Source organism: Pezoporus flaviventris, unplaced genomic scaffold, assembly GCF_033815535.1.
Source record: "Pezoporus flaviventris isolate CSIRO_AGI_PZ_B2104156 unplaced genomic scaffold, CSIRO_AGI_Pfla_v1 ptg000007l, whole genome shotgun sequence".
NCBI classification, from domain to species: domain Eukaryota; kingdom Metazoa; phylum Chordata; class Aves; order Psittaciformes; family Psittacidae; genus Pezoporus; species Pezoporus flaviventris.
This window is the reverse complement of record NW_026892555.1, coordinates 95,490,180-95,502,529: the sequence shown is the minus strand read 5'-3', so window position 1 is coordinate 95,502,529 and position 12,350 is coordinate 95,490,180. Positions and strand designations below refer to the sequence as shown.

The following is a 12,350-nucleotide window of genomic DNA, read 5'->3' as shown; positions in this document are numbered from 1 at the left end:
TAATGTAAAATACTGAGAAAGGAGAGGTGGACAAAGGTAGGCTTTAAACACAAGTAGGCAAGGGACATTACTTATGTTTTGGCAGGCCATTACCAGCATATTCTGCTAAATCCACTTCAAAAGTAGGCTGATCAATTTGAAAGGGTTCAGAAAAGAGTCATAAAAATGACTTAAGGTCTGGAAAACAAATTCAGGCTATTCCACACAGATTTTAAACAAGGATGGTTAACTAATAAAATATCTATAATCCTTGTGATGCAAGTGGGCCTTTGAATCTTCCATCAACTCAAATTGCTAGCAGTTCTCTAAATCAGTATCAGGTTAATTACTGGCACAGACGCTACTTCTGCATGCGCTGAATACGATGGATCACCCTTCACAGCCAGCTGGCACACTCAGTACAGAAATATACAGTGCTCAAGTCAAAGTAGACAGGGATGAAACTCAACCACCCTGTTACTTTTCTTTCCACAAGTAACCAATGACATTAGCTTTCTTCCCAGAATAAGGCTGTTACACAGGAATCTTGTCCTTGTTCCGGCTTGCTGAGGGCCTGGGATTTTTGGCAGGGTGAGGGAAGGTAATGAGGGGCAAGAAAGGAGCTGTGCATGCCACATTTGTGCTAATTATCTCTCTCAATTCTGTGTGTGTATATGTGGGTTAAACATCAACATACAAACAATCTCTATAGAGTAAATTGGTTTTGCATCCCCACGCACCATATTAAAATGCGTATCAAAGTATAGGTTACATGTTTTATGCAACAATACGGTTTACTCTTAGCCAGAAGATGCGCTGTCAGAAGAAAAGTCTCTGCAAAATTAGAGTGAAACTTATGCTGTAACTGAAATGCATTTTTGTATAAGCATGTGTTTTCATTGACTGGGATCTAAGAGATCATCTTCAAACACTACACTTTGAAAAATAGATCAATAAATTTAGGGATTTTCCTAAGTACATGGCATTTTCTTAGCATACAAGCCAAGTATTTATGTGGGTAATCAGCAAATACAGATTATGTGAATTTCATGAACAGTGTTCTGAAATATGCAGGTGAGATATTATTCATTTCAAAAAGAATGTGATATTCACATATGGCCCCTTTTTTCCCTTTTTTAATCTTTTCTATATCACAACAGGAAACAGATCTTTTTTTTTGTTTGTTTTTATTTTTTTTGGTGGGGAAAGTGTTAATCACATCAGAATTGCTTCAAAATTTCCCAATTTCCTCCCTTAAGTTTTATTTTCAGACTGGGAGGAGGGGGGAACTAATAGACTTCTTTTATTTATTCTGCTGTGTGAAGTTGCAGAAAATGAAACATTTGCCCTGTTCTGATTAATTATTGGCCATCTTGGAGCCCTGTTGAGTCAGGTGACAGTGTGGAATACCCATTTCTCAGGAAACCCCCATTCCTCCCTCAGAAGGGGCCACTCACTGAAAATCCCTTCACAGTCTGCTACAAAAGCTTTTCTGCTATTCTTCTTCACAATAATATATATTTTACCCTTCTGAGATGAAAAGACGAAGGGGCTCAAGCTAAGAAAAGTTGACCAGGAGGCTGGTGACAGCAGTCACTTGAGATCCTTTCAGAGATGCTCTCAAGCATAAATATTTAATCTCCTTCGTTCCCCCTAGTGTGAATAATTTTTTTCCCCTTCAAGTATCAAAACAAAGTTATTGAAATGCATATAACCCTGATATTTGATCCATGGCCTCTAAGGGTCAAATACACACTGACCAAGCTCTTAAAGCCTGCAGAACTTTCAGGTGGTCACTTTGCACACACCAGCTCATCAATCAAGCAATAATCAGCAGGACAAATGGGGGAAGATGCTGGTACAGACTACTTAAAAGGCCTGGGCAGCTGGTCCACTTCAAGAGTCCTCTTTATATGGTTTCAGCCTTTAGCCCTCAATGTTTGAAGTGAATTAAATACACTTGTTAGTTTCAATAGTTTATCCTCACATCTGTTTGCATTAGCAAACAAAACTGTTCTTGCTGCAGCATCTCTCTTCTAACATTTGGATCACTTCTTCTGAATTAAGAAATGCCCTCAAAACACATTAGCAATTTCATTTTTCGTTTAAGGTATTCCACACATCCAATCTCCCTGCCTCGTTTTGTCTTTGTAATAACTGCTTTGGTAGAAGCTGCAGACAGAAAGAGACACATTTATCCTAAGCAACTTGCCCATAACAGAAACAGATTATAATAAACTGCATTGAGATCATTGCCCCAAATTAAAAGCATTGCTGTACACATATCTTGAACTGGGTTAGTATTTATTTTCTTGGGCTTTTGATTGGTCATGTTGATGACAAGCTAGTGGCAATTCTGAAATGCTGATCACATCTGTTTATCAATTAATATGCAGTGATTATTCTTAGCTTTTCAATAGAGGAGGATAAATTGGTTGGCAAAGTATAAAATCATTCTGTCTCTCACCAAGGAACAAGCAAAACTGACAACCTCCTCCACTCCCAGTATGTCATAATTAGAAATTAGAGCTGCATCAAACTGTTCGCTACAGCTGTAAACTCTGGCAAAAGAAAAAAACCCTCAAAAACTCTCTGTCATTTACTTAATAGGCTTTCTATTTACTGTGAGCATGCTGAAATTAGGGATTGGGCTTTAACACAAGCAGAGAACAGGATATTTCCAAGAATTTCTGGAGGTTAAAAAACTGCTTTAAAGTGTCTGTCTTTCTCTAATTATTTTATTACATTTAAGAATGAAATTAAAAAAGGGTTTAAATTCTTAGAATTAAGAAATGAAAACATGGCACAATGAATGCATAACTTAGAAATGAAATCTATGAAAAGGTAAAATATAAACAGAATGGGAATATTCAAGCACCAGATCTTAGAGGAACTTTGAAAAACTATTTCCTTATGAAATTAAGTTGCTATATTCTGGGTGACTGTCACATTTGTGGGGCTTTTTTTGAAGGAAACCAGAAGAAAAGAAAAAATGACTGTTTTCCTTGAAAATGCCATTATCAGAAAAAAACACAGAATTAAAGCAGATATCCCATTAAACAAAAATAAGAAATAATAATGTGCAGATGGAAAATCAGAAGACATTAAAGCCACAGAGCTGCCAACTTAGCTTCCTCAATTGCTGTGGGGATCAACCCATAAATAAGAAAACATCATGGTCAGAGATCTGTTTTTTTGTTGTTTTGTGGTTTTTTTAAGTCTTTGAGTTTGGGTCTAGATTTTTCTTTATTGTCAACATGCAGACACAGTCTGTAAGTCCATAGACACCATAACAGTGTGACGACCGGGTGCCTATGTTCTACCCTGAGTTCAGGAGTGGCTTTGGGGAACAAAATGGCAACTATCATCAGAGAGGTGAATGTCTACCTGTGAGATTGCCAAGAGGCCTTGACACACGAGTCTTGTCTTACCTTAGTAAATTAAAATATGACAGGGAAGACTCTCAGCTATCAGACACAGATATTAATCCTTTCTTACCACAGCCTGCAAGCTTTTGGCCCAGGCTATCTAGCATGGACTTAAACCCCTCTGAAATGTAGCTTGGGAACAGCTGTGGGATAGGGACCCTTCCCGATGGCCAGATTGCACGGATCTAATCTGTTCTGCAAGCAAAGTGATTGTACTAGCAGGGACAGGTTCATCCATATACAGCTCCCACCAGTCACAGCACATGCAATAAACCCCATTTTTTGTCACTATTGAGGGTTGTTTGTTGTTGACTTCATTCTGGTGGTTTGTTTTAGAGAGAGAGAAGTAGGGAAATCTTAGGCTTCCAAAAATTTTTTGTCTATAAATTAGTTATAAGCCTGTTGAATAGCCCATCACCAAAAGTAAGTTATTTATTTAAAGGCTACAATGATTTCATTAGCTGTTTTTGTTTCCATTGTTTTGGAGAAGTGTGTTGGTTAGGATCTGAGTGAAGGGAAGAGTAAGCTGTAGCAGCAATAATACAACCATGGTAATATAAATGTTGAAGTAAGTTTGTAAGAGTGTGATTTCTGTAGTCCATACGATTCAGCATGATTAATGAAAATGTAGAGTACAAAAAGTATGAAAAATATGAAAATAGTAGGTTATAAAAAAGTTTCTCAGTGCAAGTATTTACTTCTTTTGTCATCAAGCTCTCATGTTCTGATACTCCTTGTGAAACAAAAGCAAGATAACAACCTAAGGTGTTCACAGAACACTAAATTTAGGAATAAAGAATATTAAATGCAATCTGCATTTCCACTGAATTAATCTGAAATCTGCCACAAACAAGTAATTGACCAGGCCCTGTTTTACCTTTTGGAATAAGATGGCTAAGACTTTGCTGAGCCAGTCCAGACCCATTACTGAGCGATGCCTCACAAGTTGAATAAGCTATGGAAAAGATATTTCATCATAACTGCTAGATGTAACAGGTGACCTTACATGCACAGGATGAGGTGGCAGGCGTATGAAATTAGTGTCACTGTCAAGCTGTTTGTAATTCAAGCCCTCCGCCTGGGGGCCCAGCTTTGCAAATGGGCACATAATCAAATAGAAAGGAGGCAAAGGCAGGGGGTAGGAAAAAGGGTAAATAGCCCTTTTTTCCTGTCACTTCTGCCATGGGTCCTCAGCAGCTCCTCTGCTCCCGGCTGACTGGAGTAATAGGAATCCAACATCTGTGCAATGTGAGGCAAAGCTGTACCTGTGCCACTGCTGTGCAGGGCACAGAGAATGCCAGCTGCTCAGCTGCTCTACTTCAGGTGAGCCAGGAAAAACCATGAAAAAGAGATAATCCAAAGTGTGATAAGACAGGTACTGCATGTCAGGGAAGTGGATTGTCTTGCTGGGCATTAGCTGTGCTGCATGACATGTCATTTGGTTATCTGGTGCTCTGTTGCTTGGACAAATCTTCCAGGAATCAGGGACTGTCCACCAGGCTAATTTTTTTTACTAGATATTTCATTGATCTGCTGAGAGCTGAAAAGCCCAAAAGTATTTACTCTTGTCCAAGTCATGCCATCCAAATTACACAACCTCTAGTGAAGACAAAGTAAATTGTGAGGGGGCAGATTCACTCATGATACTTCTGTTGCCTGATACTATTTGTTAATGGAGAAAATACAGCATGTCCCTGAAAAAAGTTTAAAAACAAAACTTAAAAAAAAACCCATCAGAAAATAGTTTTTCTGCTGTTTAAAGAAGCATCAAGTGTTTCCACTTCAGGCTCTGTAAATCAGAATTATGTCAGGTTTTGCATGCATGTGTATCATTTTAGATAAGGGAATGAAACATGAGTCATATCTGCAAATATCAAAAGCAAGACTGTTGCATTGGTTTAAGGCAGGCAAGCACCAGTTTAAGAGCTGTTTTAGTCCTTATTTTCTATGGTACGAACTCTGCATTTACAATCCTTCCTCCACCCTCTACTATTCATTCACACAGTAATATATTTTAGCAATATTTATCTCATTTTAAAAATTTTTAATTAGAGAAGTTTTTAGATTCTCTCTGGAATGTTCAGTTTTGGTATTTTCAGTGATGCAAGGGGAAATTGCAAGATTCAGGTCCTAAACACGCTGCTGATGTTTCTTTTTTTCAAATGACTTTCCAGAAAAGCACTTTTTTTTTCTGTATATATTTTACAACTCCCATGCCCATTGTCTTTATGGATGGAGAAGCTTGCTCTGCTGTCAGAAATACCATTGGGGCTGCATTTCCTATTGGACTTTGTTCATTCAGCAACCCCCCCCCCCCCTCCCCATCCCAGACTCCAGTAAAATACACTTCAGTGTTTGGGATTTCCCATTCATCCCGATTAAAACAAAGCCAGCAAAGTTTCCCCCACCAAACTGCTCCTGTTTTGAAGAGGCAGCAGCCACCGGCTCTGGTTTTGTTGGGGATGAAAAGAGGGCATCGCAGCTGTAAGGCAGTGCAGACGTGTGAAATGGGTTTCACACGCTGCTCAGCTACCAGTGGGGTGGCCATGTATGATTCAGTCTGGCCTAAGTCAAGAAAAGGAAAAGCCTTCAAAGCCACGCCAGCCATCACCTCTTACAAACCCTAAGTACCCCTTTTGACTGCCATCGCTTTGCTGAAAATAACACATTTAGTCATTTGTCATAATTATAAGAGTCCCAGTGACAAGGAATGCGGGCCCGCCTTTTAGCGCTGCCAGGCCTGTGATAATGCAGCCAGCGGGGGACGGCTGCTGCCAGCAAACTGCGGTCGCTGTGCCAGTGACGCTCCTGCCGAAAGGTCATGCGTGACCTCTGCAAGCAGTTCATCCCAGATGATTGATCGGCTCGCAGCAAAACTAATAATTACATAGCTCTTCATTGCCATTCATCTTCGTAACATGAAATTTATCCTGGTGTGAAGGATCCAGGCCAGGCTGGCGTAAACTGTTGAGCCAGAAGCCTACTAAAGCCCCAAAGATGCAACTCAAACTGTTTCAGCTCCACCCCCCACCCCACCCCTCTTTTAACTTCTTGTTTTCTGCAGGTATTTCCCAAAGACAATGAACAACGTAATCTTCTTCGCTCACGTGTATTATTTCAATGTTTCTATTTTGCATTTCTAAGCGTAATCTACAAAACTCAACAAAACTTACTCTGTTTGCTTTCTCCAGACACTCTCGGTGTGCACGTGTTACTGTTACAGCATGTTTCTGTGACTCACAAATCTCTATTTTTTTACCAATATCCATTTAAACACCTTTTTAACATGAAGAACGTAAATATACTTTCCCAATTGCTTTCAGTTACCTAGGATCCTCAAGTTTTTTTCAGCAAACATTGCTTTCTCACACATGGTAAAGACCTTCTGCCCCACTCAAACAGATTCAGAGCCCTTCAGAAGCGTGAGTGCAGACTCCTGCAGGGATCGCTGCACTTTCCAGAAAACCTCATCAGGAAAACATACTCACCACGTAAATATGGGGAGGCACACGTCAAGGCAGCAGAAGTGAAAACTTTCTGCTGAGGGTGTGTGTGAAGTGTACCTCTTTAACCTGGAGCTATCTCTAGATCCCCATGGAAGGAGTGAAAGACTGGAAGTGAAATAGTTTGAATTTCTACATTTCCCCACACCCCAGCCAGCAAGCGAGCCCCTATCAACAGGGGCTTTTTTTTCCAGTGAAGTATCAGTGAACATCCTGAACTTGCACTTGGGAGAGGTAACACGAGACAAAAATTGTGTATACACAAACACTCCCAGAGTTAATTCTAAACAAGGGCTTCAGGACAGAGTCACCACATGCTGAAATGCTCGGAGACCTGTTTGCTTTAAGCTGATGTCTCCTAGTCTTTTACGCCAAAGCAACAACCGACTGCCAGGGTGTTTCGTTCCTCTGCACCCTACAAAGATGTAGAAAAGATGTGTATATCCAGACTAAGGAAGAAGAGTCCTAGCAAACCCTTTCTTTGTGTTTCTGGGATGCAGCTTACATATATGTTAGCATGTCTTAATGGGGAGCCAGAAGTGTTCTGGACAGCTGAACACTTCTGACAGCCCAATTTTAGGAATCACCTCCGATCAATAAGACAGAAATTTCACATTTGAATCTTTATCTACTTGAATTATTCACATCTGAATCTCTCATTTACCAAGCAGGGAGCAGGCTCTGATGTTTGCTCTCTTATTATGGAAAATTCTTCCAACTCTATTTACAAATCTTCAGTTAGTGAAATTTGCTGGTAATAATCTAGCACTGAGTAGCATATTCTTTTGAGAATAGTCAGTTAAATTAGCCTACTTGTGAAACAATGTCTTGGTTTACACAAGTAAACATTTCGGACTTAGAAACCATGTTATTGATAACTTTGTGGCTAAATCCCTACAGCTTTACTTGTTTTTTTGTGTAGCCTATTTCTTTGTCCAATCTGCTGTTATATTCACAAGTAGCATCCTTAAAATGTCTGAAGTCAGGACCCCAGGATTTTGCCAAATGCTAGGAATATCTCTTAAGATGTTACCAGACAAGCAGCCTTGAGAAGAAACACAAAGATCAAAGAATGAGCTTTGTTCACTATAGCAAAACTGGCGTCTGCTCAGACTCTCAAAGGATCCAGCTTTACCCTCCCAAGTTTGTTTTGTTTTGCTGATTACACTACTTTCTTGTAGCTCATCTACAGTGAATAAAACTTTCTTTTAATTTAAAAAGAGGTCTCGTGCTCTATTTTTACTGCAAGGAAAACAACTGATTTCCCCTCCCCCTAGCAAAAACCAGTGCAGGAACCCAGTCCCTGGCAGCTGCTGCTGACTTTAAGCACCATATATAAGGTATTAAACCACCCACTTTATGTTCTAATAACATTAACAGTCTCACATGAACCAGGACATTCAGGTTAAAGCTAAAATTCTCTCCTTAAGTCACCACATTGTGTCTAGGTACAGTATTGCAGCACTTAATCAGGGGGCCTCAGAGCAGTGGGGGGTTCATACCATATGTGCTATAATACCTAAGCACAGCGGGGTGAGTTAAGGACAGAGTTTTAGACTTAACTCTGAATTTCTTAGGTTCTGCTAGTCCCATGCTTAATGTTGTTTTTTTTTTAAAAAAAAAGAAAAAAAAGAAAGCATTCTATGTGTCTGGGGAGTTACTTTCCTCTTTAAAAAAAACAACAAATCACCAACAGAAAACATGTTGTGAAGGACAGTGCACAAGTGAGGGTGATTTCTCAAGAAAAGATGAAAGTAGGTATCCAATGCCAACCATCTACAATGATAGCATGGGCATGTTGATATTCTACAAACATTTATGCAACTTTCAAACACATTAACTTAATCCAGGTGTCTAATAAATCTATATTAAAAATACTGTTTCCACATGAACTTTATAGTTCTTAAAGCCATTTACTTTAATTATATTGTCTTTGATTTCTTAGCATCTTCCAGGACACAGCCTAGAGTTTAGATAGTACTGCAAAATACATTCTCTAATGAGATGCTTACAGTTTAAAAATCAATACTAATTGTGCTAGATTTGTACTTCTTCTTGGCAAGCCTGTTAGCAAATATGTATTTGCTATGTATTAAACAAGTTTCAGATTAAAAATTTATCCTCATAGAAACTCCATAAAACAATCTGCAAGAAGGTGAGAAGACTAAAGTTGTCAGTGTAACACTGAATTTTCCTAGGGCAACTCTATGTAAACCTAGTGGTATTGTGGAAAGACCAAAAAACAGACCCTTTATTTCTTCTCCTGTAACAGCAGATAAAAGGTATTTAAACATACAGCACCTGCACATCGTCAAATCTAAAAAGAACAATAACCAAAGCTGAACCAAAACTGTACAGCTAGTATTAGTGTCTGGAAACAACGCTTCTACAAAGTACATCTCATCTGTGTTTAGGGTGATTTCCTATTGTTTGTTAAACATTTTTCAGTCGCATCTAGGTGCCTACTATTCGTACAGCAAAGTGGCAGAGTAAATTTCTACAGTACATCCTACTTACCTTCTCCTCAAAAGAAATTCACTGGCCTCTGAGTCAAGATCCATTTTCACAACTAGAGGGTAGATCCTTTGCTAGAATTATTTATTATGGCTGCATCATCTGCAAGTGAAATCAAATGAACATAAAATGAGCAACATCCAGGGAGTGTTACCCTTCTCTCACTAAGGCAGGCTTGGTGGAAGGTCTGATATAATATATCATACCTTGGTGAAAACCCACCAACTCACCTGATGATTTTTAATGTGGGAAAGCAGCAAGGTCTAGAGGGAATGTTTAGGACAGGCATGTGAAACATACCCTCAAGAGTAACCCCCAGTGAAAATACAAGTTCACCTCTTCAGAGAAAAGCTCATTAAAAACTGGCAGATCTCAGTGGTTTTATTGCAAACCAATCAACCTGAACCTGTAAAGGAGTCTGACCTCACCCAGATTCATGGGTCTTCTATTTTTGACTTTACCTGCTACTGATAAGAATTGATTTCAAAGGTTCTAAAATTAGCTCTGTGCATCAAAGGATGGTTATAGCATGTCTTGGCAATGTTGCAGTTTTACACGTTTTGCTGTTCTGTGTGTGTTCTCTAATTGGAAAAGTGTAACCCTTAAATCCAGGAATCGGTGACTGAGTTAACTTTCCTCTTGGAGAAGTGCTTGGAAATTGACTTCCTCATAAGTGAGGTTTTTTCCCTTGCATGCAGGTGGAAACCAGAGTATAGTTCTCATAAAGTTAACAAGGTCACTTTGCTGGGCTTAGGCCTCATGTAATTTAAGTCACCTATTGCCAATGAAGGTAGGTAACATTTTCTGCCACTACAGATCACTCCTCTGAAACCAGAGCAGTGATTGTTAGCAGTATAAACCCACCAAAACCAAATGGATTTAAAATGTCCTAAACAATCAGAAACTGAAGAAATTGAAAAAAAAAAAAAAATCTAAATGCTCATTTAGCAGTGTAATAAAATGAACGTGTATGGTAGGAAATAATTCTGTGCTTTTCCATTTAAGTGTTTTGTACTGGAAGATGTAAACACATTCATAATAACATCAACACAGGCAGGGAGTGCCAAAACCACAGACATCACACTAAGTTACCAACCCAGAAAGAAGGTACCCCTATGTCTTGTTTTTATCCTTAACACCTTTTAGCTTCTTTCCCTCACACGTCTACCCTCCCTGCTTTTAGGCTGGAAGAAGCTGTGAAGTGGTAAAAGGAGTTTGTGCTCATAAAGGTTTGATGACTCGACCATCTGGCTGGGAACTCTCATAAAAGAAGCCCTGCGGAGGTTAAGGAGGTCAGAGACTACACAAGGTGGGGTTGAGGTGGGTCCCAGAACTCCTCTAACTGGCACCCAAATTTTATCCAACCGATTGTAAGGTGCTCTCATCAACCTCCACAGAAAAGCATCTCCATGGACTGCTGACAAACATGACTTCTTTCTCTTGTTCATTCTTCTAATTCTATGGAAATTTAAAGGCAATGTCTCTGCCCGTATCCCATTGTAATCAATTCCATCCTCTCCCAGTGCTCAGCTCATTAACAAGTGACCTGAAGGCAGGGGAAAAAACCCACAACTTTTGTATAATGGAGCCTTGCTGCGTAGAGACTATAAAAGTAAACAGGCCTGGTTCACTTAAATAATAATAAAAAACAAAACAAAACCAAACCCCCAAAAAACAAACCCAAAAAAACTAAAGAGATGAAGAAAAAATACAAAATATACTCTCTTAAACACTTAAGATTCCCGATGTTAGAAATTATCTACATGACAGATATCTGTTCTTGCATTTGCAAATTATTTTTCCCTTATAGAAGTGTTATCTAGAGCTGTAACTGTTTACACAACAATTCTGTGCTATGTGCCCCCAAACCATATATTTAAAACCTGTACACACAAAGTTATAGTCTTCTGCTGTACTGACTGCCCTGGCAGCAGATAAGTACCCATCATCAGGGTTATGAATTGCAGGCTTCATTAGTCTTAAAATGGTAACAAAGGAAGATGCTCCCTAAAAAGTGTCATCCTTCATCCGAGAGGGTAGTGCCTGACACATTAGGAATCTATATGCTCAATTAACCACTGGCAGGCTCATTTTTTCTGTGCCTCTCACTCAGCTTCTCTCCCCACCCCTTCTCCTAAGCACTTCACACTTCCTTCTGACTGAATCCTTCAGCCCTGCCATAGATAGCCCTGACTGTATGCAAACTCTCAACTACAGGGCTGCTTGAGGGATTACTTTTGGCTGCTACTTGTTCTCTCTCAACCACTTTCCAGTGAACGGCCAAAGAATGTTACTGCTATATTTTGCTTTTGATTACCAAAAGGGAATACATTCAGATCCTTTGCCATTAAAAGTTAGTTCACAAATTCAGAATCTATCTTGGAAATTAACATAGTCTGGTGCTTAAATTGTAATTTGTATTCATAGCTCTTGAGAGCAAGAACACTTTCTGAAGAAGCAAAGTATGCTTCTTTTATATAAAAAATAATAGTTTTTCAGTCTATCAGCTTGTGAATCTAACATTTTAATCTGTCCATGATTTTGTTCGCTGTTTTTCTTTATTTTTTCCCCCATTACTTAAATATATCTTTAATTATATGAGTAGCCTTACTGAAATAATTTCAGCAGTCAAAATTTTGGGTGGAAGGAATAAAGAGGGGGAAAAAAAAACAAAATAAGAGGGGAAAGTTAACAGATAGAAAACACAGCCAATCAGAACAGAAAGCCAGTGTCCTAAATGGTTCATCCTCCATAACTATTAGCATACACATGATTAACAGTATAGTAGACCTGATTAAGTGTGTCTGTACATTATGCTCATCCCTGCATGTTGATTGGCAAACCTGATTAATGGTACACCAGGTTTTCTACAGCGATGGAAGGATGATGTGCTGGTCTCAAGAAAACTGTGGAAAATAAGCGAGCA

At 39.1% G+C, this 12,350-nt stretch overlaps 1 long non-coding RNA gene across 2 annotated transcripts in view; it reads right to left on the bottom strand.

Moving 5' to 3' along the window:
* LOC133267343 (uncharacterized) overlaps positions 1-9,886 on the bottom strand; it is a 32,574-nt gene extending 22,688 nt beyond the window's left edge. Inside the window, exons 1-2 of one of the 2 annotated variants that reach the window (XR_009742751.1) lie at positions 9,655-9,886; positions 9,428-9,526 (exon numbers count right to left, since the gene is read on the bottom strand). This is a non-coding gene — a long non-coding RNA (uncharacterized LOC133267343). Of the gene's footprint in view, positions 1-9,427; positions 9,596-9,654 lie in introns of those variants that run through there. The other variant, XR_009742750.1, reaches the window with a different exon arrangement.
* Positions 9,887-12,350: the final 2,464 nt, after the last annotated feature.